The 27,140-nt window shown below is 42.2% G+C and overlaps 1 long non-coding RNA gene across 1 annotated transcript; it reads right to left on the bottom strand.

Moving 5' to 3' along the window:
* Positions 1-2,823: 2,823 nt before the first annotated feature.
* Positions 2,824-3,378, bottom strand: LOC134458921 (uncharacterized). The gene is made up of 3 exons (XR_010036697.1): positions 3,238-3,378; positions 3,066-3,130; positions 2,824-2,973 (listed from the first exon to the last, which is right to left on the bottom strand). It is a non-coding gene; the product is annotated as an uncharacterized LOC134458921 (long non-coding RNA).
* Positions 3,379-27,140: the final 23,762 nt, after the last annotated feature.

Here is a 27,140-nt window from a genome sequence, read left to right as displayed (position 1 = left end):
GCTCTGGGATTTTATGTATGGCGTCAACATTCGACTGTAGGGGAGCAATGCCCTTGGCAGACAAGTTGAACCCCACGAAATCAATGGCGGGACCCGCAAAGCTGCACTTTGCTGCATTCAGGGTGAGGTTGTTGTGCAACAGGGCTTCAGCCACTCTCTGTAGACGGTTGTTGTGTGATTCTGTATCTGGGGCATACACCACTATGTCGTCCAGAAAGACTGATACGCCAGGTATGCCAGCCAGGATCGTGCTCATCACCTTCTGGAAGCAGCTGGGGGCACAGCTTAACCCAAACGGCATTCGGGTATAGCGAAACACCCCCATGTGCGTCACAAAACTTATGAGGTCTCTGCTGGCTGGATGGAGTGGCACCTGAAGATATCCTTGGCGTAGATCGAGTTTTGTGAAAACTGTAGAGCCATAAAAATGGGCCGTCAGTTCCTCTGCCGTGGGCAGGGGGTAGCGGTCTGGAATGACTGCCTTGTTTGCTTGGCGCAGATCCACACACACTCTTATCCCCCCCGATTTCTTCTTGGCCACGACTATGTTCGAAATCCAGGGGGCAGCATTGACTGGCTCGATAATGCCCTGCTCCAGGAGTGTACCGAGTTCCTGGGTGACATCCTCTCTCAGGGCGAGCGGGATCCTGCGCAGCGGCTGAATGACGGGTGGCACGTCGGGTTTCGTCAGCGGCCTGTGTGTGAAGGCCGTAAGGCAGCCCAGACCATCGAACAACACCGGCCATTTCTGCTGCCAGGAGGAGGTGATGTGCTGTATGTCTGAGCCAGCGTCATCCCTGAGGGTGAACCCAAGGGCAGTGAACAGGTCCAGGCCCAAAAGGTTGGCCCCCCGCCTGGCAATGTGGAATGGAAATGAAAGCAGATGCTTGGAGCCATAGTGCACAGGAACGCGGAGCACACCCAGGATATCGATCTTGGAGGAGTCATAACCACACAGGGCAGTGGCGGAGCTGGCTAGTGGCATGTGTGAGAAAAACTTGTGGTAAGTGGTTGCATTCAGCAGTGATGCTGCTGCACCAGTGTCCAGTAATAGTGGCAAAGTCACATCAGCCAATTGAACAGTACATGTTTTGAATGCTACCTGGCCTGCTGTCACTGTTCTGATCTCTGTATATGTGCGCTGGGCTGAAGAGGAACTCACAGGTTGGCCTGAAGCAGCAGGGGCAGAACGGCAGACTTTAGCAAAATGGTTTTGTTTCAGACAATTTCGACATGTTTGTCCTCTAGCAGGGCATGTTTGTCCTCTAGCAGTGCTTTTGAGCTGTGTGATTTAGAGCCACAGTTTCCACACCCGTCTGAAACACGCCCTTGCCGCCTCTGGGTGAACTGAACGGGAAGCTCTGACTGGCATTGGCTAGCGGAGTCTGTGTCATAATGCGTGTGGCACGTAGGCTGGATTTGCCGCGCAGCCGTGTCAACATTAGCTCGTGCGCCAGCTATCAGTGCAGTGCATTCCATTGCAGTCTCTACTTGCATCGCAATTTCAGTTGCTTTAACCAGTGTGAACGTATCCTCTTTTAGTAGCAGTTTTTCCCTCGTTTTCTCACACAATGTTCCTTCAATTAGCTGGTCTCGAGTTATTTGGTCTTGCAAAACGCCATACTCACAGAAGCGTGCCATGTCCTTCAGATTTGTGATGTAGGTTCGCACCGACTCGCCAGGGCACTGCAGCCGCTTTCGTAGTTGGTAACGTCGGAGGAGAATCCGTTGGTGGCCTGTGAAATGTTTCGTCAGCAGTGTGACAGCCTCAGCATATGTCTTTGCAGTACCAAGAGTTCGATAGATGCGTTGGCCTTCTACTCCAAGGCAGTGTTGCAAGAGAGCCATCTTCCTCTTGTCCCCCACACCATCGTAATCTAAGGCAGTCAGATAAACTCTGAAACTTTCAAACCAGTTCGTCCACGGGACTGGAGGATCTCCAGGAACTAGCAAGACTTGTGCGGTGGGGGCCAAAGTCGGCCATCCCCGTCGCTAATATTGTGTATAAATAACACTTGCAGAGGCACAGGTACTGATTAACACAAAGCTTTAGTTAACTCTGCCATTCACGCTTACACCACGCATGCGCACACACATCACTCACAAATTGAACAGTGACTTCATAATAAAAGTACTCTTACTGGTGCATTAGCATACACAACAGTGTGATATGCACAACACTTTCTTTGGCAGGTTTTGGATGATTAATGAGGGCACAACTGTGGCAAAACATATCTTTTTATTTTTCTATTTTCATATCTGATACTTAAATGTTTAACTTAGACAGGAGGTTACTGGTATACTCACAATTCCATTGGCGCTATGTAACAACAGTGATCACTATCGAGCAGTGATCGACAGTGATCACTCATAATGAGCGGCAAAAGGTGCAAAGCAGGTAAGGCTTCTAAACACTCCCACTGATATGGCAGATTTTTTAAGAAATAGGCCTACACTCCACATTGTGAAACCAATGAGGTTTCTAACACAGAGCTCGTAGGGTGGACTCAAAATAAACAAACAAACGAAAATAAATCCCAGGAAAGACGCTGGTGTCCCTACGTCCTCAATGGCATGCCCAGCACTCTGCTGATAGGACCTTCAATCCTAAAAAACGTCTAAAATGTCCACTAAAGTGCTCGCATGCGTGTGTGCGTACGTGTGTCCGTGTGTGTTTTGTAATTTCACAGCCTTAATTTTTTTAAGAAGATGACTCAGTTTTTCACATTGAGAACAACTCAAAGTTACAGAAAAGGTGTACTATCTGTAGGTCTGGTGTACTATTTGTACACGTATATACAGTACAGTACTAAGGCTGCTCAATCTTATTTGCCTGCATCCTTCACATTACATAGCAGTAGTTCTTATGTCTGAGTAGGTACTACACTCATTGTTCTGTTGTATCTTTCTCTTTGGTCTTGGGTTTTCTCCCATGCTGGGTATGTCCAGTGATGCATAGCACACATCTTCATCCTTAAGGGGAAGCAAATACAGCTGCAGATAAGTTCCCAATGTGAACCTCAGCGGAAATAGTCTGATACATTCTTACAGTAAGGAATTAATACCTGTTGCCATTGGTGTTTCCTGGAGTCTGCAGTTGCACTTGTCTTGATTTCCATTTTGTTGGACACTAGACATCAATACAGCAATAACAAATCCACAATCATTGTAACATAAATGATGGCAATAATTGAAAGGGATGCATACTTAAGTATATTCTATATGGACTGCTGTCACCTTTACTGTGACATAGACAGAACACGAAGATGGAGGAGATGACAGCAGAGAGGAGTGAACAGACAGGACACAGAATGACCAGCAGCATCCAACTGTCACCACAGTCAGGAAGAGGAGGACAAGATGGAGGAGGACTGGGTGGTGGCTCTGAGGGTGAAAACACACACACACACACACACACACACACACACACACACACACACACACACACACACACACACACACACACACACACACACACACACACACACACACACACACACACACACACACACAGATACCTTACTGGTTACTGGCACAGTCACTAAGGTATGCTAGAATAGAATGTGTGCTTTTACAATTCATTAATAAAGACACATTTTGAATTCCATCTTTGTAGAAAAACTATGCCCATAGTTTATTTTACAAAATTAAAAAGACAAGTAGCCTACAATCAAACCCAAGTGAATGTTAATATCCTTACTTACCCTGTAACAACAGAGTAATGGTTTTTCCATGCCGAGGTGGATTTTCTTGTTGGCAGTAATAAAGACCCAGGTCACCCAGAGTGATGTTCCGGATCATCAGAAAAACGTTAGAGACACCCTCTGGGCTTCTATCATATAATAGTTTGTAACGAGCAGCCGTCCAGTGACCTTCAAAAGCGGTGGATGATTGATTCACTTCAGAGGAATTCCTATGCCACTCGATTTCCCATACGTTTGTTTCAAGGTCACATTCCAGGGTGATGTTGTCTCCTGGTCGGACCCTAAACTCCACATCAGCACCAGAAGTCTTCTCCACAAAGAGAAAGCAAACACCTGCAAGCAATTTATATTAGGACTTAACAAAATCAATCCACTGCAGAGTTAGATGCCTCCTGGAATTAAAAAACACCTTTTACACTCAAGTTAGAAGAGCTAAAATTATATATATATCGATCAACATCTTTCAATGTTAAAGTAATCAATACACTTACACAGATGAAGCAAACATATTGCATGCATGATGTACATCTCTCTGTAATTGATGATAGAACAGTAGCAGATGTTCATTTCTGCTTTCCAAGTAATCTGCATGGGTACAAATCAGGAAGTGTCACCTGAAGATCTTGAAGTTTGTGGTTGATGTCATTTGTAGCATCACGAACAACAGCTATGAGTCGGTACAACAGGAAGACAGACAGCATCCGTCTGCACGTTCTCACGCTAGTTTAGCCCCCTGAGCCCCTGTGGTTATGTACCCATCACTGTTACAAGTAGATAAACAAAGAGATTCACAGTTATCAAAATATACTGTGACTATATTTAGGTGAGTTATTATATACTATGACCATATTTACAGTAGGTGAGTTATTTTTGTTCACGCGTTGGTCTTAAAGGCCTGTTGAATGGTTGACATTTTCATAAATTTACCATCTGAAAATAAACACCTAATGGTTCTGTGGTTCTCTTCAGAGGCAGGTATTTTGTTTTGTTTTGAAGTTGGGGTTAGGGATAAGATTTAAAGAGGAATTAAACATGAATTTATTGTGTGAACAGGCCAACAGAATTCAAGATTCAACTGAAAAATCTTTACCTTGGCTATGTGATGAAATTTTGAGTGCTTGCATCCGTCTATGTCTATGATTTATTACATTACATTTGGCAGAGACTTCTATACAAAGCGACTTAGAACCAAGGATGTAATCACAGAATACAACACTTGCAGATACAAAGTGCAGAGGAAGTAAACAGAACAATAGGTGCAAATGCATAGTGAGGTTAGTTTCTTTAAGTACATTAGCATTAGCACAGGGTTAAGTAGAGTAGAGACACATACACACATAGCAACATACCCAACACACAACATGCCAGAGTCTACGCCGGGTCTGGGCCAGCTCAGACATCAGTGTAGTAAATAGTCACGATAGAGTCTACTTGCTCCTTGAAGGTTGAGAGACTTGTAGCTTCTGGAAGGAACAAGGAACTGAGGAGCAATGACAGAGACCAGTTTTGACTGATCGCGGTTTGTGTTGGAGGCGCGCAGTTCCATGGCAGGAACATTCGACCTTAGTATGTCCTTCAGATAAGCTGGGGCCATTCCTTACATCTACTTAAATGAATCCCACTCAAATTTTATTAACATTATGTTTCAGGTGTGTGTGCATTGCAAAAAATAAAGCTGTCATCCGCATAGAAACAAAGCTGAGAGTACCAACTGAAGGCCTTTAAAGTGTGTGGTTGATGTGAATGTTTTTAGCATCATAACCAGCAGCTCTGAGTGTAAAGACAGGAAGTCAGCAGCTGAGGGCCTCCTCATGGCCGAACATCACCCATAGCGATATCCGTTACCAACTCCCACTCCCATCCCTAGTGTCATATTGTTTAAGGGCAGTCATGGGTAAGCGAGGGCAGTCATGGGTAAGCAGTTAGGGCGTCAGACTTGAAGCGCAAAGGTTGTCGGTTCGACTCCCGACCTTGCCAGGTTGGGGGGGGGTAATCAACCAGTGCTCTCCCCCATCCTCCTCCATGACTGAGGTACCCTGAGCATGGTACCGTCCCGCCGCACTGCTCCCTTGGGGCGCCATTGGGGGCTGCCCCCTTGCACGGGTGAGGCATAAAATGCAATTTTGTTGTGTGCAGTGAACACTTGTGTGCTGTGGAGTGCTGTGTCACAACTAGGCCTAGGCAGTCGCCTCCGAAACGCAAACCCGAAACACGAAGCTTCCGACAATGGGAGATGGAGTTTCCCAGGTGGGCTTTCTGCTTGGAGATATACGAAATATCAATTGTATATACTTTTTGTTATTTGTTATAGTCATACTGAAGTAATGGGTTGCATCAAACACATTGGAAAAAGACATAGGTATAATGACATATTTTAATGGTTTAAGTATCATTTTATTTTATTTATTTGGTTACTGTATGGTTCTATTTCAAGATCTGATTAGGATCCAAAATTGAGTAGGTAAACAACCCCCCCCCCAAAAAAACACCATTTCAACAAAACATATTTTGTGTTTTATTTGAAGCAGACACTTTCTCTTTTTTGACCAGGCACAAGATTTATAGACAAGCAGTGGTTCCCTGGGGGTATTTATAAGTTTCATATAATGAGGAATTACAGGAAAAGATGAACACACATATTAACAAGATGACTATGGCAGGCTAGGTCTGACTTAGGTATAGAGAGACCGAAGCCCACTCAGTCATGACCAAAGCAAAAGCAAGCAATATCAACATCAGGCTGCCATCAGCCAGGGCAATAGGCCTGCTATGAGACATCTCCATCTCCTCCCCTAAACAAACAAAAAAAAAAAAACTCATGTATAGACCTACACAGAAGTCATCAGTCACACCTCACATAATAAAGAACAGAAAAGAGCAAAGGGAAACTATGTCATCTACAGGTAGACTGGTGTAATAGCAACCAACAATTTATGACACATTTGACGTTTTTCCACTATTTTCAGTGATACTGGCACAAGTCACGCGTGAAAGAATCATGTTGATAACAACCATTGAATTCACATATTGTACAAATAATGATCAAATATCCACAAATCTCTGTAGGCTTTTAAAGACAGTTGCATTTCATTTGTTACGTCAGCAGCGTTGTTATTCCACGTATGTGTATAAAACTAATGTTGTCGTGCTGTCGTCTTTGTCAAACATGCTGTCATAACTCAAGTCATTGTTGTTTCCTGTTCAATGAGAAAGAGAAATGCTGTTGTTGCTGTTGTTCACCATTTTCATTTATTTGACAAAAGAATTGTTATACTATTTGTAAAAGCACTCATTCAGGGTTTAATCATGTGTAATTTTAACAACACAGCTTACTTTTGTGGAGATTGTAGCAGAAGACAGAGAAGAGGGCTATGGAGATGGAGAGGAGTGAACACACAGGACACAGAATGACCAGCAGCATCCAGTAATAATCACCAGGATCATCAGGAAGAGGAGGACAAGATGGAGGAGGACTGGGTGGCTCTGAGGGTGAAAACACACACACACACACACACACACACACACACACACACACACACACACACACACACACACACACACACACACACACACACACACACACACACACACACACACACACACACACACATACAGATACCTTACTGGTTACTGGCACAGTCACTAAGGTATGCTAGAATAGAATGTGTGCTTTTACAATTCATTAATAAAGACACATTTTGAATTCCATCTTTGTAGAAAAACTATGCCCATAGTTTATTTTTATGGTAAAAAGTAACACACTCCAGCCAGTATGATACAAAATTAAAAGTAGCCTACAATCAAACCCAAGTGAATGTTACGGTAATATCCTTACTTACCCTGTAACAACAGAGTAATGGTTTTTCCATGCCGAGGTGGATTTTCTTGTTGGCAGTAATAAATACCCAGGTCACCCAGAGTGATGTTCCGGATCATCAGAAAAACGTTAGAGACACCCTCTGGGCTTCTACCATATAATATTTTGTAACGAGCAGCCGCCCAGTGACCTTCAAAAGCGGTGGATGATTGATTCACTTCAGAGGAATTCCTATGCCACTCGATTTCCCATACGTTTGTTTCAAGGTCACATTCCAGGGTGATGTTGTCTCCTGGTCGGACCCTAAACTCCACATCAGCACCAGAAGTCTTCTCCACAAAGAGAAAGCAAACACCTGCAAGCAATTTATATTAGGACTTAACAAAATCAATCCACTGCAGAGTTAGATGCCTCCTGGAATTAAAAGACACCTTTTACACTCAAGTTAGAAGAGCTAAAATTATGTATATCGATCAACAATCAACATCTTTCAATGTTAAAGTAATCAATTCACTTACACAGATGAAGCAAACATATTGCATGCATCTCTCTGTAATTGATGATAGAACAGTAGCAGATGTTCATTTCTGCTTTCCAAGTAATCTGCATGGGTACAAAAGAGAAAGTACCACCTCAAGGCCTTGAAGTTTGTGGTTGATGTCATATTTAGCATTATGAGCAACAACTCTGAGTGGCTACAACAGGAAGACAGACAGCATCCGTCTGCACGTTCTCACGCTAGTTTAGCCCCCTGAGCCCCTGCGGTTATGTACCCATCACTGTTACAAGTAGATAAACAAAGAGATTCACAGTTATCAAAATATACTGTGACTATATTTAGGTGAGTTATTATATACTATGACCAAATTTAGGTGAGTTATTTTTGTTAATGCGTTGGTCTTACAGGCCTGTTGAATGGTTGACATTTTTAATAATTTTACCATCTGAAAACCACCTAATGGTTCTGTGGTTCTGTTAAGAAGAGTCAATCATTTTTCGAAGTAAGGTTCAGGGTTAAGATTTAAAGAGGAATTGAACATGAATGTCTAAAGAATTCAGGATTCAACTGAAAAATATTAACCTTACTATTAAAAGTTTGAGTGCTTGCATCCGTCTATGATTTATTACATTATACATTACATTTGGCACTTTGACATTTGACGCTTTTGTACAAAGCTGTAAGATGCTGTAAGTTGTAGGATGTAATCACAGAATGACTCACAAGATGACTATGGCAAGTCTGACTAGGGTATAGTGAGAAGTTGAACAAAGCCCACTCAGTTATGGCCGAAGTAAAAGCAACATCATCACAGGCCGCCATCAGCCTGGGCAATATAGGCAGTATACAGCTCCCTACCCTTCGCTACACAGACGTCGCACCTCACATAATAAAGAATAGAAAAGAGCACAGGGAAACTACGCCATCTACAGCTGGTAAGATGTAATAGCAACAGAAAAAATGTGTTTGTGATATAACAGTTGATATTTTCACTATTTTTAACATATTATATAAATATTGATTAAATATGCACAGGTTTGTAAGTCAGTTGCATTTAATTTGTCAATAGTGATGTCTGAATTGTGTTATTCCACAGTCAAGGAGGGTCCCGAGGCAACACTACTATTTAAAGATTTATTTTTTCCACACGCACCGACGCGTTTCAACTCTCACACAGGAGTCTTTTTCAAGGTGTAAAGGTGGAATACAACACAGGTGTGGTTTTAAAAGGAAATCACATAGGGTCATGTGACCAAGACACAGATTGGCTGTCCAATGGGGAAGGAGGGTGTGATAAGGGTATACCAAACAACCAATTAGTTTTGCTAACACCAAATCAAGTGACGTAGCAAGCAATAGGCTCGTTCGTGACAAAGCAGTGCTGCTTTTGCTTAGCAGCGAGCATACACACCTTGCCAGTTTGATGCATTGTGGTTAGTTAATTCTAACCACAATGCATCAAACTGTCAAAGTGCGCATGCTCGCTGCTTAGCAAAAGCAGCACTGCTCCGTCACGAACGAGCCTAATAATGACAGTGAAGACCATAGGTGAAACAAAAAAACTATGATAATTGAAAATAAAATAAAAGAAAAAGAATCATAAAGTAAACATGGTCTTGCAATTGGACACACCTAGAATTTCTTCAATGAGCAAAGCTCAGTGGTGGATTGTCAAAACACCACCAAGCAGAACAAATAGACACGCATTTACATGAATAAGTCAATCGGCAAGCAAGGGCCAGCTCAGATTTTTTAACATGGTCCAATGAAAAATGCAACACTTCAGTAAAGGACACACCTATAGGAGCAAAGTCAATATTCAAACAGGCTACAGGAAAGGGGAGAAATCAATCTCTTCATTTAGTCCAGGGAATGTGGTGGCATTTAATTTGTCTATCCAGAGGGTCTCCCGCTGGAGGTAGGTGGCTGGAGGTAGGTGGCTCCTCACCAGAATGTCATGGAGGCTGGGTGCCCTTCTGAAGGCAAAACTAGGGGGTTCTGCAAATGTGGTGGCGAGTGACGGATCACTCTGCACCATTATTCCACGTTTGTGTATAAAACTAATGTCGTTGTGCTGTCATCTTTGCCAAACATGCTGTCATAACTCAACTCATTTATTTGACTAAGGAATTATAACACTATTTGTGAAAGCACTCATTCAGTATTTGATTGTGTATAACTTAAACAACATAGCTTACCTTTGTGAATGTTGTAGCAGAAGACAGAGAAGAGGGCTATGGAGATGGAGAGGAGTGAACACACAGGACACAGAATGACCAGCAGCATCCAGTAATAATCACCAGGAGCATCAGGAAGAGGACAAGATGGAGGCGGACTGGGTGGTTCTGAGGTAACACACGCACGCACGTGCACACACACACACACACACACACACACACACACACACACACACACACACACACACACACACACACACACACACTGAATTATCTTGATTCAGATCTCACACACAACATGAGTTGCAATACAATTCCTTATACCTTGTAGAAAAAGATGAATATTTTTGCCGTTTCGACCGGTTTTTACGTCTTTACAGTAATAAAGACCCAAATCAGCTTCTGCAATGTTGCGAATGATCAGGAAAGCTTGCTCGGACTCGCTTGCGCTTCTAGGAGTGTATACTATTTTGAAGCGTGGCGGGGTCCAGTGACCCTCCAACCTCAGGAGTGACTGATTCACCTCAGAGGCGTTTCTATGCCATTCAACTGCCCATATGTCGTCATCGTTAAAGTCACAGGGTAGAACAATGTCCTCTCCTGGTCGGACCCTCAACTCCACATCAGCACCAGAGGTCTTCTCCACAAAGAGGAAAAGTGCACCTGCAAGCATTTTACAAGTGGCACACAATGCTTCAAGGATTAAGATTTTACATTCAAGAACAAATAAATCCCTAGAATAGTAGCAAAAGCAATTAATTTCAATACTAAAAGCCATACTTACTCAGATGTAACAAACATATTACACGCATGATGTTCATCGCTGTAACTGAGGGTAGAAGAGGAGCGGATTTCCGCCAAGGCGACATACACTTGCAAAAGGAGTGGGGCTCACTGATTGGTTTACACAAATGGAAAAATTCAGGGTTTTTTTACCTCAGAAATTAGGCTGACGTGAGTGGTAGGTCTACATGTTTTCAGAAAACACAACAGCTTTGATGTTTTGGCCATCCTTTTGCTGCATCAAGTGAATGAATTGTGATTTGCGGATACAGATCATATGAGTATTTGGATTTAGTTTTTTTTTTCAATTGCTTACGCAATTCTTTTTTTAATTCATGGTACTATTTCTAAACCATACCACTCAGATTTCACAACTACCTTTCAAGTTAGTGAAACCGATTGCTAATTCTCAGTCTTGATACTTATTGCAAATCAATACACACAGTTCTCTTTGTTTCGTTGTGTTTGACTTTGAAAAACTGAACTTTATTTTTATTTATGTACTAGATTGGGTTGGCTGTTTTATGTTGTTCATTTCTGAAATGATCTGCAGTGCAAAGGAGAAAGTAAAGGTGCCGGTATGCTTGCTGCAAGATACGCGAGCGCGTGCACGATTCATTCATGAACGCGTTAACATGCGTATTTAATGTCCATTTCGCGCGCGTTGGACACGGCAGCCAAATGCGTGCGTCAGGTGCAATAGGCTATCTTCAAACTCACTGGGGGCGATCGTAAGATAGACTGCGCAGTTCCACGCGTGTGCTTGATATGAAAACGACAATGGCAGCAACTTTTAAGAGTGTCTCATTGAGTTTGTCCGCCAGTATTTTGTGTCTTGGTCAACTGCTTTTGAAGCAAGCATGTGATGCCGGTTGCTCGCGGTGACGCGCGTAATTTACAGCTCGCAGCAAGCATACCGGCACCTTTAACACCTGAAGGCCTTGAAGTTGTTGATGTCATATTTAGCATCATGAACAAAATCTCTGACACAGGAAGTGGGCAGCCTCAGTCCTAGCACTCTCACACAATGTAGTTGTTTAGCCCTGAGAACAAAGTCATTTGTACATTTTAATGTTCTCAGGAAATATGGAGACAGAATGATTTCTTTATTAAGAAATATATACCACACCACTCACTAATAAGGAATAGCCCACTATATGTTATGATGTAGGTAAGCATTTTCAGCAAGTGAATAGGGTCGCCGGCGACCCCTGCTGCAGTAAGAGGCTACGAGAAATGAAGGGATGTTAAAGAAACAGATTGATAGCTTTCCCTCATCAAAGATGCATCAGCCCACAACTAAAACATGATCATGACCAAGATAGATTATATGTATTGGTAAAATATTTCGGGAAAATTATATCTGTACTTGTACAGCAAGTTCTCCAATTCCATCACTGTTGATGTTGCTGTTTTAGCATCATAAGAAAACAGGTCAGAGTGTAAAGACAGGAAGTCAGCAGCAGTCTCCGGCCTCCTGTGTGTGGCGGCTACCACCCCAGACCCCCCTCCTCCCCAACCCCCAACCCCTCACTCATGCTCAAGTGAAGGACAAATACCCTTCCTCTGAAAAGGGGAATGGCAGAAAAAGTTTGAGAAACACTACAGTATACAATACTGTATGGCTAAATATGGTTAATTACTAAGGAAGAGTATGAATAAACTCTGTTGGTAAGGATCAGAAATGGAGTTGGTAAATTACACAAAATGCAACTGAATTTCAACAAACCTTGTTTTAACGCACTTTGGGAGTAGGAAATCAAACAGATTTGAAGGTGTGACCTTGTCTATTGACCAGCCACTATGTTAAGACAGGAAGCTGATGTCAGGTGTTCATTAAGGGTTTAATGAGGGTTTAACCCTCTCGAGTTTAAAGGGACACTAGGAAATGGTCAAACAAGGTACTGCAACTTTGCTGTTCATTGAAACTGGGCTGCCTATTGCCAAATTTGATCTTTACATGAAAGTGTACTAAGTAATAAACAAATATTTTCTAGTAGGCCTACGGTCCAAGTACAGTCATTTTTGCAGCTAAAAATGGCTATTTTTGGAAATTCAAAATGGCGGACCATGGAGAAGATCCCCTTTTTCATGAATGAAAAGTGCAATTTTTCCAGTCATAATGAATACTTAGAATTTGATGCTGGTGGTAAGTATTCATGAAAAAGGTAACATTAGTGAATGGGCAGCATGGATTCTGGAAATAAACAACTAAAAATCTCACACAGTGTCCCTTTAACAATGACATTCAGAAAAAGACCCAAACAAGACAACAAATGCAGTCTGACTAATAGTGTGGAGGGAGCCCACTTGACCTTGGCCAAAGCAAAGCAACATGAACGTAGACTGCCATCAGACTAGAGGCAGTAGGCAGTACAGTGTATGCCAACTCCGTCTCGTCCCCTACTCTACACTTGCCACAGAAAGGCAAAAGGAAAACTATGCCATCTATGGGTAGACAGGTGTAATGTGTGTAATTCTCACATTATACAAATATTAATTTAAATATCCAGTCTCTATATGATTTGAAAGTCAGTTTGCATTTGTTCCACCAGCGTCAAAAGTGAGGATTTCTGGATTGTGTTATTCCACGTATGTGTATATGACTGTTGTTGTTGTGCTGTCTTCTTTGCAAAGCATGCTGTCGTAACTCAAGTCATTGGTGTTTCCTGTTCAATACGAAAGAGAAATGCTGTTGTTGCATGTCATCATTTGTATTTATTTGACCAAAGAATTGTTACACTGAAAGTAGTAGATGCTCATGGCTGAACAGAAGCGAATATCTGTATGTGCTGACAGTGACACATCTACACGAGGAGTGTTGAGCACAGTGATTGGTTAACACAATTGGAAATTTTTCACAGTGCTTTTTAACCTCAGAAATCAGGTTGATGTTGGCGATAACTTTACTAGGCCAAGCAGCTACATGTGAAGACAGTCTGAGTGTCCACATCCTTATTTAGGCCTTTCGTGTTCAAAAAGGGCGCTTTTGCATAATAATGATACCTGGATAACCACCAGTCAAGCATTGGAGAAATAGACCTACAACTTTCCTACATAACAGTATGTGGTACTAGACCATGAGCTTTTTTATTGATAATTTATTGTCAGTGGTGGACAAAGTAAAAGTAAAAGTACTTTCGTGGTGTAATTACAACAGTAGCACATGATATTAGATAGCTGTTACACCGTTTACTCCATTTTACCTGGCCTACCTATTGAGATAGACTTTGTTATTACTGAAAAACTATAAAAACCTAACAAGGACCCACCACAAACTCAACCCAACCTGTGCAGAACCAGCTTATCGTAAGACAAGTACATTGGTCTACTTTTTACTCAGATAAGTTACCTGTGTTGGAAAGAAACTGTGTTTATTTATTTTTTACTTTTACTTTTACTTTGTCCACCACTGTTTGTTGTTTACTAAGGATACAGGCTTTTTGCTGAAAGACAGACTCAATTTGGGTGACATTTTCCTTTCCACTTTAATGGAACTACAGTAGGCTATATACTCACTTGCTATTTTTATAAATTATACTGAAGCGTTACAATTATTGTATACTTTAACTACTATTGATCAGACTGAACTATAATTAATATTTAACTGCTACCAATCTGTAAACCTGTGGTGAATGTCAATGATATGTGAGTGCAAGTCTCTACTTCAAGCACCAGATTTTTGTTCAACTCAATTGACTTGTTTTAGATGCCTTGTGCGAGAAGATATGTTTGAAAAGTGTAGTCAAAGATATTGCAACTGCTTAACCCATTAAGACACGACATTGCAAATTTGCTGTTACCAGAAAAGCAATGGCTAAGTTGTAGTGCATTACTAGCAGTTTAGTAGTATGGTAGTTAACGTTTCAATGACTATTACAGCGTGCCACTGGAGGCATGCAATAAAGGCTGAATGAATCCTTCTCCATTACCAGCAGGGGAAAACCACCACCAATGTTCTTCTAGCAAAAGAAGATGGAGAACTGGCATGAGAATAAATTGATCATGAGGGAGAACAAGGCTACTGTTCTAATGTTCAAGGCTACTGCTAATTAACTATTTATCACCAGGAAGTGTTCTGAAAATGGGTCACCATTTACCCTGCATGGTTCCGTCCCGCCGCAATGCTCCCTTGGTGGTGCTGTTTGGGGCTGCCCCCTTCCACAGGTGAGGCATAAATGGAATTTCGTTGTGTGCAGCGAGCACTGTGTGCTGTCAGAGACTCTTTATATAGGAGGACACGAAACACTTCAGAAAGCATCCATAGAAATGAATGGGGGCAATTCTTAATGCCAATATAGTGTGTGGCTGCACATCTACCTCCAGTCCGGCAACAAAAGCCAAACAAGAGCTGAGTCACAATGACAATGGGAGTTTCCCAGGTGGACTGTCATGACAAAAAATGTTTATAAACTAAACTGATATATTACTGTTAACCATACATAATACAAAGTAATAAAATCATATGATGTGTGTAAAATAGTATTTGGCAAAGGTTTTATAGAGAAATGAGGATGGTTCTTAAATAACAAGCACACACACAGCTGAGGTGCTTATGTTGAGAGTTGTCTGCAGCCCCAAATATGCTGCTGTGCAAGATGCAGCCTTTGCAGGTCTGATGCACAGTAGCAGATAAACCACTACGAGGTCAAGATTTTACACACACACACACACACACACACACACACACACACACACACCATACCAATAAATAAATGGCAATAAATGGCTACAATCGATACAAAATAGCCGTGGAAACATATGAACCAATTATAGAGCTAGTGAATGTTGATGCTTGACCTTTATTTGTCATACACAGCTTCAAAGTTCAATACAGAAAAAAGTCTGATACGATTATCAATCCTTAAAATAAAAAAAAGAAGCTTAAAATGTTAAATGAACTGTGTGTGTGTGTGTGTGTGTGTGTGTGTGTGTGTGTGTGTGTGTGTGTGTGTGTGTGTGTGTGTGTGTGTGTGTGTGTGTGTGTGTGTGCGTGTGCACGTGCATGTGCGTCTCAACTATCAGTTTTTACAAGAAGTTGACACAGGTTTTCAGACTCAAAATTGCTCAAAGTTATAGAAAAGTTTGAAGACAATTTATGTAAGTATATACAGTATCAATGCTGCTCAATCTTATCTTTGCATCCTTCAAATTACATACCGGTAGTTCTTATTTCTGAGTAGGTACTACATTCATTGTTCCTTTGAATCTTTCTCTTTGGTCTTGTTTTATCTCCCATGCTGGGTATGTCCAGTGATGCATAGCACACATCTTCATCCTTTAGGGAAAGCAAATACAGCTGCAGATAAGTTCCTATGAATCTCTCAACAGAACTCAACAGAAATAGTCTGATATATTTTTGGGAAATGACTACCTGTCGCCTTTGGTGTTTCCTGGAGTCTGTAGTTGCTTGTGTCCGAATTTCCTTTTTGTTTGCCTCTAGAGATAAAAAAAAATACAACAATAACAAATCCACAATCATTGTAACATAAATGTTGAATATAATTAAAAGGGATGCATACGTAAGTATATTTTATATGGACTGCTGTCACCATTACTGTGACAAAGGCAGAACACCAAGATGGAGGAGATGGCAGCCGAGAGGAGCGAACAGACAGGACACAGAATGACCAGCAACATCCAGTAGTCAACAACAGGATCATGAGGGAGAGGAGGACAAGATGGAGGAGGACGGGGTGGCTCTGAGGGTGACACACACACACACACACAAACACACACACACACACACACACACACGAGGAGAGAGAGAGAGAGAGAGAGAGAGAGAGAGAGAGAGAGAGAGAGAGAGAACAAATAAATAAAGTAAATTCATGCAGTCAAAGACAAGACCAACAAAATGTTGATTGATCCTTAACCCCTTTGCACAGAGCCTATGTCATAACATTACTGTCACCAAGTCTAATCTGTTACTTAAGGCTCGCGGTAATGTCATAGCAATAATGTTAAAATTTAGTTTATTTTGAGTCTTTCCAACAAAAGTGAATGGGCCCATCTGCGCAGAGAGGCTACAAGAAATATCAAATATCTTTACTTACCCTGTAGTAACAGACTTATGGGTTTGCCCTGTCGACCTGTGCTCACTTGTAGGCAGTAATAAAGACCCAGATCATCCTCAGTGATGTTCTGAATCATCAGGAAAATGTTTTTGGATTCGGCGACTTCAACAGAGTGTAACATTTTGTAGCGAGGAGGGGTCCAGAGACTCTCCACCTTGAGGGGTGACTGGTTCACTTCAGATGAGTTCCTGTGCCATTCGATTGACCATAAGTTTTCCTCTTCAAAGTCACATTCCAGGGTGATGTCGTCTCCTAGTCGGACCCTCAACTCCACATCAGCACCAGAGGTCTTCTCCACAAAGAGGAAAAGCACACCTGCAAACGTTTCAACATGCATCATGCAACATGCATAGATTTTTAGATTAGAGGCTTCACATAGTTAAGACATATTTCATACTTAATATAAACCAATATAAACCAATTTGTTGATTTATTGCCAACAATATAGGAAATATTGACTTATTGAAAAAAATACAGCAATAAACGTCTATTTCAATGTTAAAATCACACACTTACACAGCAAACATATCATGCGCATGATGTTCATCACTGTAACTGAGGTACAAACGGATTTCCGCCAAAGGGTCACTTACATTTACTCAAGGAGTGGGGCTACATGATTGGCTAACACAAATGGAAGATTTCGATGTGTGTTTTTAACCTCAGAAATGAGGTTGCTGTGAGTGGCACAGATTTGATGTTTTGGCCATCCTTTTATGTCAAGTGAGTGACTTGTGACTTGTTGATACAGACGGTATGATTCTTTGTTGCAATGGTGTGTGTGTGTGTGTGCAGGAACCTTGTAATACCATAACTTTACGAGGCCAGTGATGTGAAGAAAGTTTGAGGGCTCACATTCTTTCATGTTTTACTGAGTGTAAGTACTGGCACTTCAATTGTTTTACTTGTTAAACTTTGGGGAATGTTTTATGTCAAATAAAGAAGTGATCTGCAAAGCAGATACCAAACTTAATCCTTGATGTGATGTCACTGTTTTGTTGCTAAAGAAAGTAAAGATGTGTCATAGAGCCAGGAAAGATCTGTGTCGAACTGTTAAGAAAACAAATTAATTTGACAATACACAACGAGACCACGACAATCAGATCAGGGTACAATTGGCTTTCGCAAAAGGAGAGAGATTGAGATGCCTAGAGAACTTGCTCTTTGGTTGCCCTCCGAACTCTCTGGGTGCATTCCAACATGCACACTCCTGTCCTCCACTTGTGCTTGTGGCCTCGCCCCGCCTCTGTGGAGAAAACAATTAAGTTTCCCAGCTGTCAGCCTAGCCACAACAACTTTTGAGGGACTATTCCTCATTCACCATCTAGTTTGCAAATGAGAAAATGACTTTACAATTGAGATTTTTTGAGATATTGAAATATAATGCTGTTGTCAGTGATGTCATCACAATGTATTACCTCCTGGTTCGAGGCCACAAGAACAAGTGGAAGACGCAAGGTCACATATTGGAACGCACCCTCTCTGTCTCTCCTTCCCACTGGGACTGTTTTTAATGAGGAGACACAGGAAAGGAAAATCACAGGGTTCACACAGGTCCATGGAGAGAATAACTCCCCTTCGCTTTTTATCAGAGGCAGCCTTAGCAATCTTCCTAGTCACATAGTTCCCTGGTGAAAACTTCAAAAGGTTTATTTTTTTATGTTTTGTTCAAATGTTTCCCTTAATTGTAGGTGGTCTACTCTAAGTTCGAGAACAAGTCAGACAAAGACAAACACACACACACACACACACACACACACACACACACACACACACACACACACACACACACACACACACACACACACACACACACATGGATTTTGAAAGATTTTTAAACCTCAGAAATGAGGTTGACGTGAGTGGTAGGCCTACATGTTTTAACTAAACACCACAGCTTTGAAATTTTGGCTATCCTTTGTAACTTGTGGGTATAGACCGCGCATCAATTGTTTGAAGTATTCTAAATGTACAGCATGCAGTACAGCACGCAGTATTTGACCTCGGTATTTGAAAATGTCTGGTTATGGCCAGGCCCATCACTAGGTTTGAGAGACAGGGGGGGCTTAGCCCTAATTTTTTCAGCGCCCGTGCTAAGGTTTTGTCTATGAATTCATTATTTTAAGAAATCCCGCACACTGTCCATTCCACCTGTAGAGATAGCTCCCAGCTATCTCCTGTTATGTCCGCAGGGGGCAATGTTGGGCTATATAATCAATAAAACCTGGAGCTCGGCATTCGAGTGCTCGCTTACATGTCGTGTCGTGTCGTAGGCCTACTTCAACACGGTGTCAGAATTGGTCTCTCAAGATCCACGCTAATAACCAGACCATCAAGAATACGAATGGGTACTATTAAGTTACCGGTGTCAGAAACAGCTTCGTTTCGCCTCAAGGTTTGATAGTTCTATCAATACATCATTCTGTGAAACATAGCTAGCCGCACCTGTATGTTTACCTCAGCCAGAAGTTAGCATTAGCCCTGAATTTACGGTACTCACCTAGCCTACAAAACTGCAGCGGAAACGTAAAAAGAATACTTCCTCGACAGCCGACATGACTGAACAGCAGGCGTTCTTTCAAATCTCCCCTCCGTCCAAGTTTGACTTTGGCTCAGTAGATTTGAGCGGTTCCGACATGCTTCAGGTCTGGATAAACAGTCGCAGGCAAAGCAAGTGAACACCCTACTGTATGCCATGGGACCGGAGGAAACATTTTGTTTCATTTCGAGACGATTCGAGCAAACACAGCCCCTTCTCTAGACTCTACCGGATTTTCACCTAGGGTGTACTCACTTTTGTGAAGACTTCACCACGGGGTGGCAGCGGCTTGAAGTCGGAACAGCGATGGGGTGTGCCATTTCTCAGATACTCTTTGTCACAGCATTTGAGATCATTCTCATCAGTGCTAGGCAAATGGCAGGAGGAATCAAACTGCCAACTGGCCAGAGGCTTCCCCCGCTAAGGAGCTACATGGACGACGTCACCACCCTTCTTCAGACAGCGCCATGTACATCAAGGCTTCTGAAGAGGATTGATGAGCTGATGTCATGGGCAAGAATGAAGATCAAGCCCTCCAAGTCCCGTAGCCTGTCACTCAGGAGAGGAGTCAGGAACGACAGCACCACCTTTGTCATCGGAGGAGAAAAGATCCCACTACTCGCAGAGCAACCCATCAAAAGCCTGGGGAGGCAGTACACTGCTGAGCTTTCCGATAAGCAGATGGGGAAAGCTGTCATGAAGCAGCTCTCAGATGGCCTGGCGAGGATCGAAAAGCTAACTCCTGGGGAAGTACAAGGTCTGGTGCTACCAATTCACTCTCTACCAGAGAGTAATGTGGCCCCTGAAAATGAGCGAGATCCCCTCATCGACCGTGAGTAAGATGGATGGGAAAGCCAACTCATTCATCTGAAAGTGGTTGGGGCTGCCACGGTGCCTCTCTGACACTGGCCTGTTCAGGAGAAACATGCTCCAGCTACCACTGAAATCTCTGCAGCTGGGGTACAGGCAAGAAAAGACCAGGTTGGTGCTCGAGCTTCGGGAGTCCACAGACGAGTCAGTGAGGAAAGCCAATGCCAGGGTCCTAACTGGCCGCAAGTGGAATGCCTAGACAGAGGTCGACCAAGCTGTCAGTCGGCTGCAACACAAGGAAATCGTGGGAAGAGTCCAGGTAGGAAGAGCAGGCCTAGGATGGGGAGATGCACCACGCTTCTGGTCCAAGGCCCACCGCAAGGAAAGGAAGGAGATGGTGGTGGCGGAGGTGACAAGGATGGAGGAAGACCGCTACAAGATCAAGGCCGTGTCTCAGGGTCGGCAAGGAAGCTGGACAACCTGGGAGGGAATCACAAACAGAAACATCAGTTGGTCAGACATATGGAAGATCCCACAGGCAAGACTCAGCTTCCTTATCCGCTCAACGTATGACACGCTTCCCTGTCCTCGGAACCTCAGCCAGTGGTTCGGAAAGGAGGAATGTTGTGCACTCTGCACTATGTACCTAATGTTCAATTTTGAATTCCAAATAATCTGCATGGGTGCAAATGAGAGAGTACCACCTGAAGGCCTTGAAGTTTGTGGTTGATGTCATATTTAGCATCATGAACAACAATTCTGAGTGGGTACAGCTGGAAGCATCCTACCTCACGCTCTCACGCCTTGTAGTTTAGCCCTGAGTACAAATATATTTAAATTTGCAGTTATGTACCCAGGACTATTATAAGGGATGTTAGATAATCAGATTAACTGATTCCTTTCACCATAAACAGATGTCCCACAATGACCATATTTAATTCTTTTAACAAGTGCTCTATTGGCATACTTTACCATCTGAAAACCCCCTAATGGATGTTCTGTGGTTCTATTAAGGGTCAAGGATTTTTTTTTTAGAATTAAAAGAGGAATGGAACTTGCATTTCTTGTGTACACAGGCTGACAGAATCCAGGATTCAGCTGAAAACTATTTAGGGGCCTACCTAAGAGCTATGTGATGAAAGTTTGGGTGCTTTCATCCGTCTATTTACTTGAGGTGAATACGATTACTTTTTGTATTTACATTATATTTAGGGTGTGCATTTAATGTCTTTGATTCTCATTTCAGCATTTCAAAAAATGAAATAGTCATCCACATATAGAAACAAAGGTGAAAGTATTGACTGAAGTCCTTTGAAGTTTGTGGTTTGACACTTTTTAGCGTCATAGCCAGCAGCTCTGAGTGTTAAGAGAGGAAGTTAGCAGCTGAGGTCCTCCTCATGGCCGAACATCACCCATAGAGATATCTGTTACCAACCCCCTCTCCCATCCCCTGCGTCATGTCGTTTAAATTTAAGCTTTTTGCTTGGAGATATTTGGCATATCAATTGTATACATTTTAATTATTTATTACAGTCATACTGAAGTGATTGCAACAAACACGTTGAAAAGGAAATTTTAATGGTATGGTATATGCTAATGGTTTATCTTGTCAATTCCTGCATGTGGTTCTATTTCATATACTAAGACTATCTGGTTAAACAATACACATAATGAAACAGAATTTCATAGCTACTATTTAAAGTAGCGACTTTCTCTTTTCTTGACCAGCCACAACATTTAAAGACAAGCAGTAGTTCCCTGGGGGTGTTTATACATTTAATATAATGAGGAATTGAAGGAAAAGATGAACACATATTAACAAGAAGACTAAGGCTAGTCTGACTAAGGTAGGTCTATAGTGAGAATGAAGGCCACTCAGTCATGGCCAAAGCAAAGGCAACATCAACCCAGACTGCCATCAGCAATATAGGCCTGCTATGAGCAGTGTTGGGAATAACGGCGTTTAAATAAACGGCGTTACTAACGCCGTTACTTTTTTCAGTAACGGGTAATCTAACTAATTATTCTTACTGTCAGTATAACGCCGTTACAATTTCATACACTCCGTTACTGCACGTTACTGTTTGGGTAGCCTATGCGTCGTCACCGTGCGTTCTATTACCAAAACCTCTCCATACGGTCATATGGCCACGTTCGCCGCTGCCATCCACCCAGTAGAAGTCAGAAAGAGGGACAGAATGAGTGTGTGTGTGCTGCTTGGTGAACAGTGTTTGTCTGATCCCAGGATTATTGCGTTTGCGTCCGGATAGGTGGCAACCCGCATCACCGGGGGCTGAATGGAGGGAGCGCAAGCTAACATGACCAGAACCACTCTCACCCCTAATTCCTCCACCAATAGGACTACCTGTATGGACACTACGACTGCATTCGCCACTACCGCCGACTCACTTGAGATCGGATAAAGTCACCGAATGAGTTTCAATGTGTGTGTGTGCTTAGAGAACATCTTTGCATCCGGCATCACTGCCTTCGGAAGTTTCGCCGCGGTAAACAAAGAGTGCTCGTCCGATCATTATCCTCCTCGTGACATAAAAACTGTCCTTCAGAGTCAGAATAGGCAAATAACATGCTCAGAACTTCATCATGATTCAACTTCTCACTAACCACGATGAAATAGCTCGCTGATAGTTCGCTGATAACAACACAAACTCTACTCGTACGCTTCGAGACAAAGACGCAAAGTGGCTACTTCCGCATTTTGTGGTCGCGTCACAGGTCGCGTCTTTTACTGCTTCACGACTCTGTGAACTACAAAATGACGTAATCGTAGTCTTGTCAGAGACAGTTTAGATAGAAAATCTCTGGTCTTGTTTGAAAGGATAGCATTTAGTAATAATTAAAATGTAAATACTACATTTAGTAGTAATTTAAAGTTGGATTTAACATGCACATTTTCAGTTGAATTTAAATAAGCCTATTAAAATGTGTTAGGCCTATTTTCTTTTATTAAAAAAAATATATATATATATAGGCTATATATTGTCCATCCAGTGGCTTTGGTTTATTATGTTGCAATAAATTGTTGTTTGTATCGTTACCTGTCTTTACCGTCCTTCTCTATGTGGTTTATGAAACATGGTCGGGGGGCGAGTAACGCAATAGTTACTTTTACTGGTAACTAGTTACTTTGATACCGGAGTAACTCAGGAAGTAACTCAGTTACTTTTTTGGAGAAGTAACTAGTAACTAGTAACTAGTTACTTTTTCAAAGTAACTTGCCCAACACTGGCTATGAGACAGCTCCATCCCCTCCCCTATTGACCTACAAACAGGTCACACCTCACACAATAAAGAACAGAAAAGAACAAAGAGAAACTATGGGCCATTTACAGGTGGTTGGTACAACCAACAATTTATGACAATTGATGATATTTTGACTTTGCACAGGTCACACATGAAAGAACCATATTAATAACAACCCTTGCATTCACATATTGTACAAATAATGATCAAATATCCACAAATCTCTGTAGGCTTTTAAAGACAGTTGCATTTCATTTGTTACGTCAGCAGCGTTGTTATTCCACGTATGTGTATAAAACTAATGTTGTCGTGCTGTCGTCTTTGTCAAACATGCTGTCATAACTCAAGTCATTGTTGTTTCCTGTTCAATGAGAAAGAGAAATGCTGTTGTTGCTGTTGTTCACCATTTTCATTTATTTGACAAATTGTGATATTATTTGTGAAAGCACTCATTCAGGGTGTGTGATCATGTATAATTTAAACAACACATCTTACCTTTGTGAATGTTGTAGCAGAAGACAGAGAAGAGGGCTATGGAGATGGAGAGGAGTGAACGCAGGACACAGAATGACCAGCAGCATCCAACACTCACCACAGTCAGGAAGAGGAGGACAAGATGGAGGAGGACTGGGTGGCTCTGAGGGTGACACACACACACACACACACACACACACACACACACACACACACACACACACACACACACACACACACACACACTAGGCTTGGGCGATGTCCCCCTAATTGGCAGCTGACGATGTTTACAGTGAGACGATGCGATGGACGATGACATCGTCGTCGTTGGGGGGGGGGATTATTTTTTTATTACATTTTTTTTTTAATTATCATATGTTTCGTTTTTTTGGCTTTCGCTAAGCTATTATTTTAATATATTTGCTTTAAGAGTAGGCCTAAGTCAAATATATTAACAGTTTTTAAATTCTTACAAAAAAAAAGTTTAAACCTCCTCCAGCTGCGCTACAGTCTGCAACAGAGATGGTCGCTCCTCTGCTGTCTGTGAGAGCGACTCTCCCCGACCGACCCCTCCCCATCGCCCTTCTTGTCTCTCGTGTCACCCATCAGCTGCTTCAAGCCCGCTCTTCCAAACTCCACCGCGTGGAAACTTATTTTCAGTAAATTTCGCGATGCAGCCTACTGCAGGCTGCTACTAGAGTGTGTTATTTAACGGCGTAGTTCTATTTCAAGACCAGCTGTGTCACGGCGTTTTTTGCATAGGCCTACCGGCACATAACTTTAGCCATGCAGGGAAGCCCAGAACGTTTGTCAAATGGAAGAGATGAGAACCCACGCGTGCCTTCTCGAGGTTTTGCAATGGATTTTAGCCCGAGTTAGCAAATTACCCGACGCGAATGTTTCTTAAGCACACGGCGAGACTTTTTAATTCATCAATGGAAACAATTGCGGTGAAGCCACAAAGACGCGGGCAGACATGGAATCGCTTGCGCTCCCTCTTGGCAGTGGGCTAATCAGAAGTGTAGCCTACAATCTTGTGTGGATAGCCTACTTCACAAGACATCTCCATCGCGGAGAGATTAAACATTTTGAGTCGAATTTCCGTTAAACATGAAATGGTAAACTGTCGCAATTGCTGAACGATTTGTTGCTTTCACTTTAGGCTACTCCGGAGGGAGAACCAATGCCTCATGACTCTCCGTTGTAGAAACTTAGGTCACATAAATAAATGTAGGCAATCAGACACTTACTTGAACTCATATGCAGCAAACAATTGTAGGGCTTAGTTCACAAGTTTTTTTTTTATTCCATTGCTGTTTTTTTCGTAGCTATAAAATTCACTCTGCTTGAGGCTTGTGTTGACAACCTCGGTCCGTTCAGTCCTGCTACCACAGCCCTTATTATAATCTGTGCCGCTACCTGCGCAGTCCGCTGCTACTAAGGATTTTACGGTAATGTTTCAGTTTATTGCAATGCCAAGCACCGTAATGATGGCAATAGCAGCGGCTTCAAAAATACAAATTCCTTGGCATCACGATGTTGGCTGTCCATCGTGATGCCAGCTGTCCATCGCCGATGGACGATGACATCGTCTATCGGCACAACCCTAACACACACACACACACACACACACACACACACACACACACACACACACACACACACACACACACACACACACACACACACACAGACTTGTATGCTATTGGCCTAAATGTCCCTTCCTTCTACAACACAATTCGATATAAGCTCATGCACACAGACACTTAAGATGAATCTAGAACACACTTTCTTCCTTTTATGGACATAGGAGCACTTTATAACCCTAGTTAAGTACTTATGAAATTATAGAAAAGGCATCCATTTTAACACAAATCAAATCAGACTGTTTAAAATAAGTGTCCTTACTTACCCTTTATCAACAGGTGAATGGTTTTGCCCTGTCAACCGGTGTTTACATGTTGACAATAATAAAAACCCAGATCATCCTCAGTGATGTTCTGAATAGTCAGAAAACTATTGGAGCAAAGATGCTCTACAGAGTAACGTGCAGGGGTCCAGACACCTTCCAAAAGAAGGGGTGACTGATTTCCTTTCCCTGAGTCTCTATACCACTCGTTTGCAAATTTATTTGTATCTTTGAAGTCACAGTGCAGGGTGATGTTGTCTCCTGGTCGGACCCTCAACTCCACATCAGCACCAGAGGTCTTCTCAACAAAGAGGAGCAACACACCTGCAAGTCACAGTGTTTTACATTAATACAATGCACGAATACCACTGACCGCTCAACCCAACTACCAGATGCCTCATAGATTTTACATTTTTACACATTTCACGCTCAAGACAACAGAGATAAGATCATATCAATAACCATCTATTTCACAGTTAAAACTCATGGACTTACACAGAGGAAGCAACATATTTCATGCATGATGTTCATCGCTGTAACTGAGGGTAGAACAGAAGCAGACTTCCGCCAAGGGTCATACACTTACATTCACACAAGGAGTGAAGCTACGTGATTGGTTTACACAAATGGAAATGTACAACTTGTTTTTTTTTAACCTTAGAACTGAGGTTGAGTTGAGTGGAACATGTTTTTAGAAAACACTTGTGTTTTGGCCATCCTCTGTCAAATGAGTGACCTGTAACTTGTGGGTCAAGATTGTGTGAACATTTGTGTAGATTTAAGTGTGTGTGTGTGTGTGTGTGTGTGTGTGTGTGTGTGTGTGTGTGTGTGTGTGTGTGTGTGTGTGTGTGTGTGTGTGTGTGTGTGTGTGTGTGTGTGTCCAGGATCCATTCAATACATATATTCACTAAGCCAGCCGTGTTTTGTTATTCAAGACATGTCCACATTATTCTTTTCATTCATTATATTTGGTGTGGTGGGGGATTTATGTAGTTGGTGTTCTTTTCTACATTCCAAATAAAGAAGTGACAGTACAAAGGTGATATACCAACTGAAGCCTTTGAAGTGTGTGGTTGATGTCACTGTT

Source organism: Engraulis encrasicolus, chromosome 11 (genome assembly GCF_034702125.1).
Source record: "Engraulis encrasicolus isolate BLACKSEA-1 chromosome 11, IST_EnEncr_1.0, whole genome shotgun sequence".
In the NCBI taxonomy this organism is placed as follows: Eukaryota; Metazoa; Chordata; class Actinopteri; order Clupeiformes; family Engraulidae; genus Engraulis; species Engraulis encrasicolus.
This window is presented reverse-complemented; position numbering and strand designations above follow the sequence as displayed.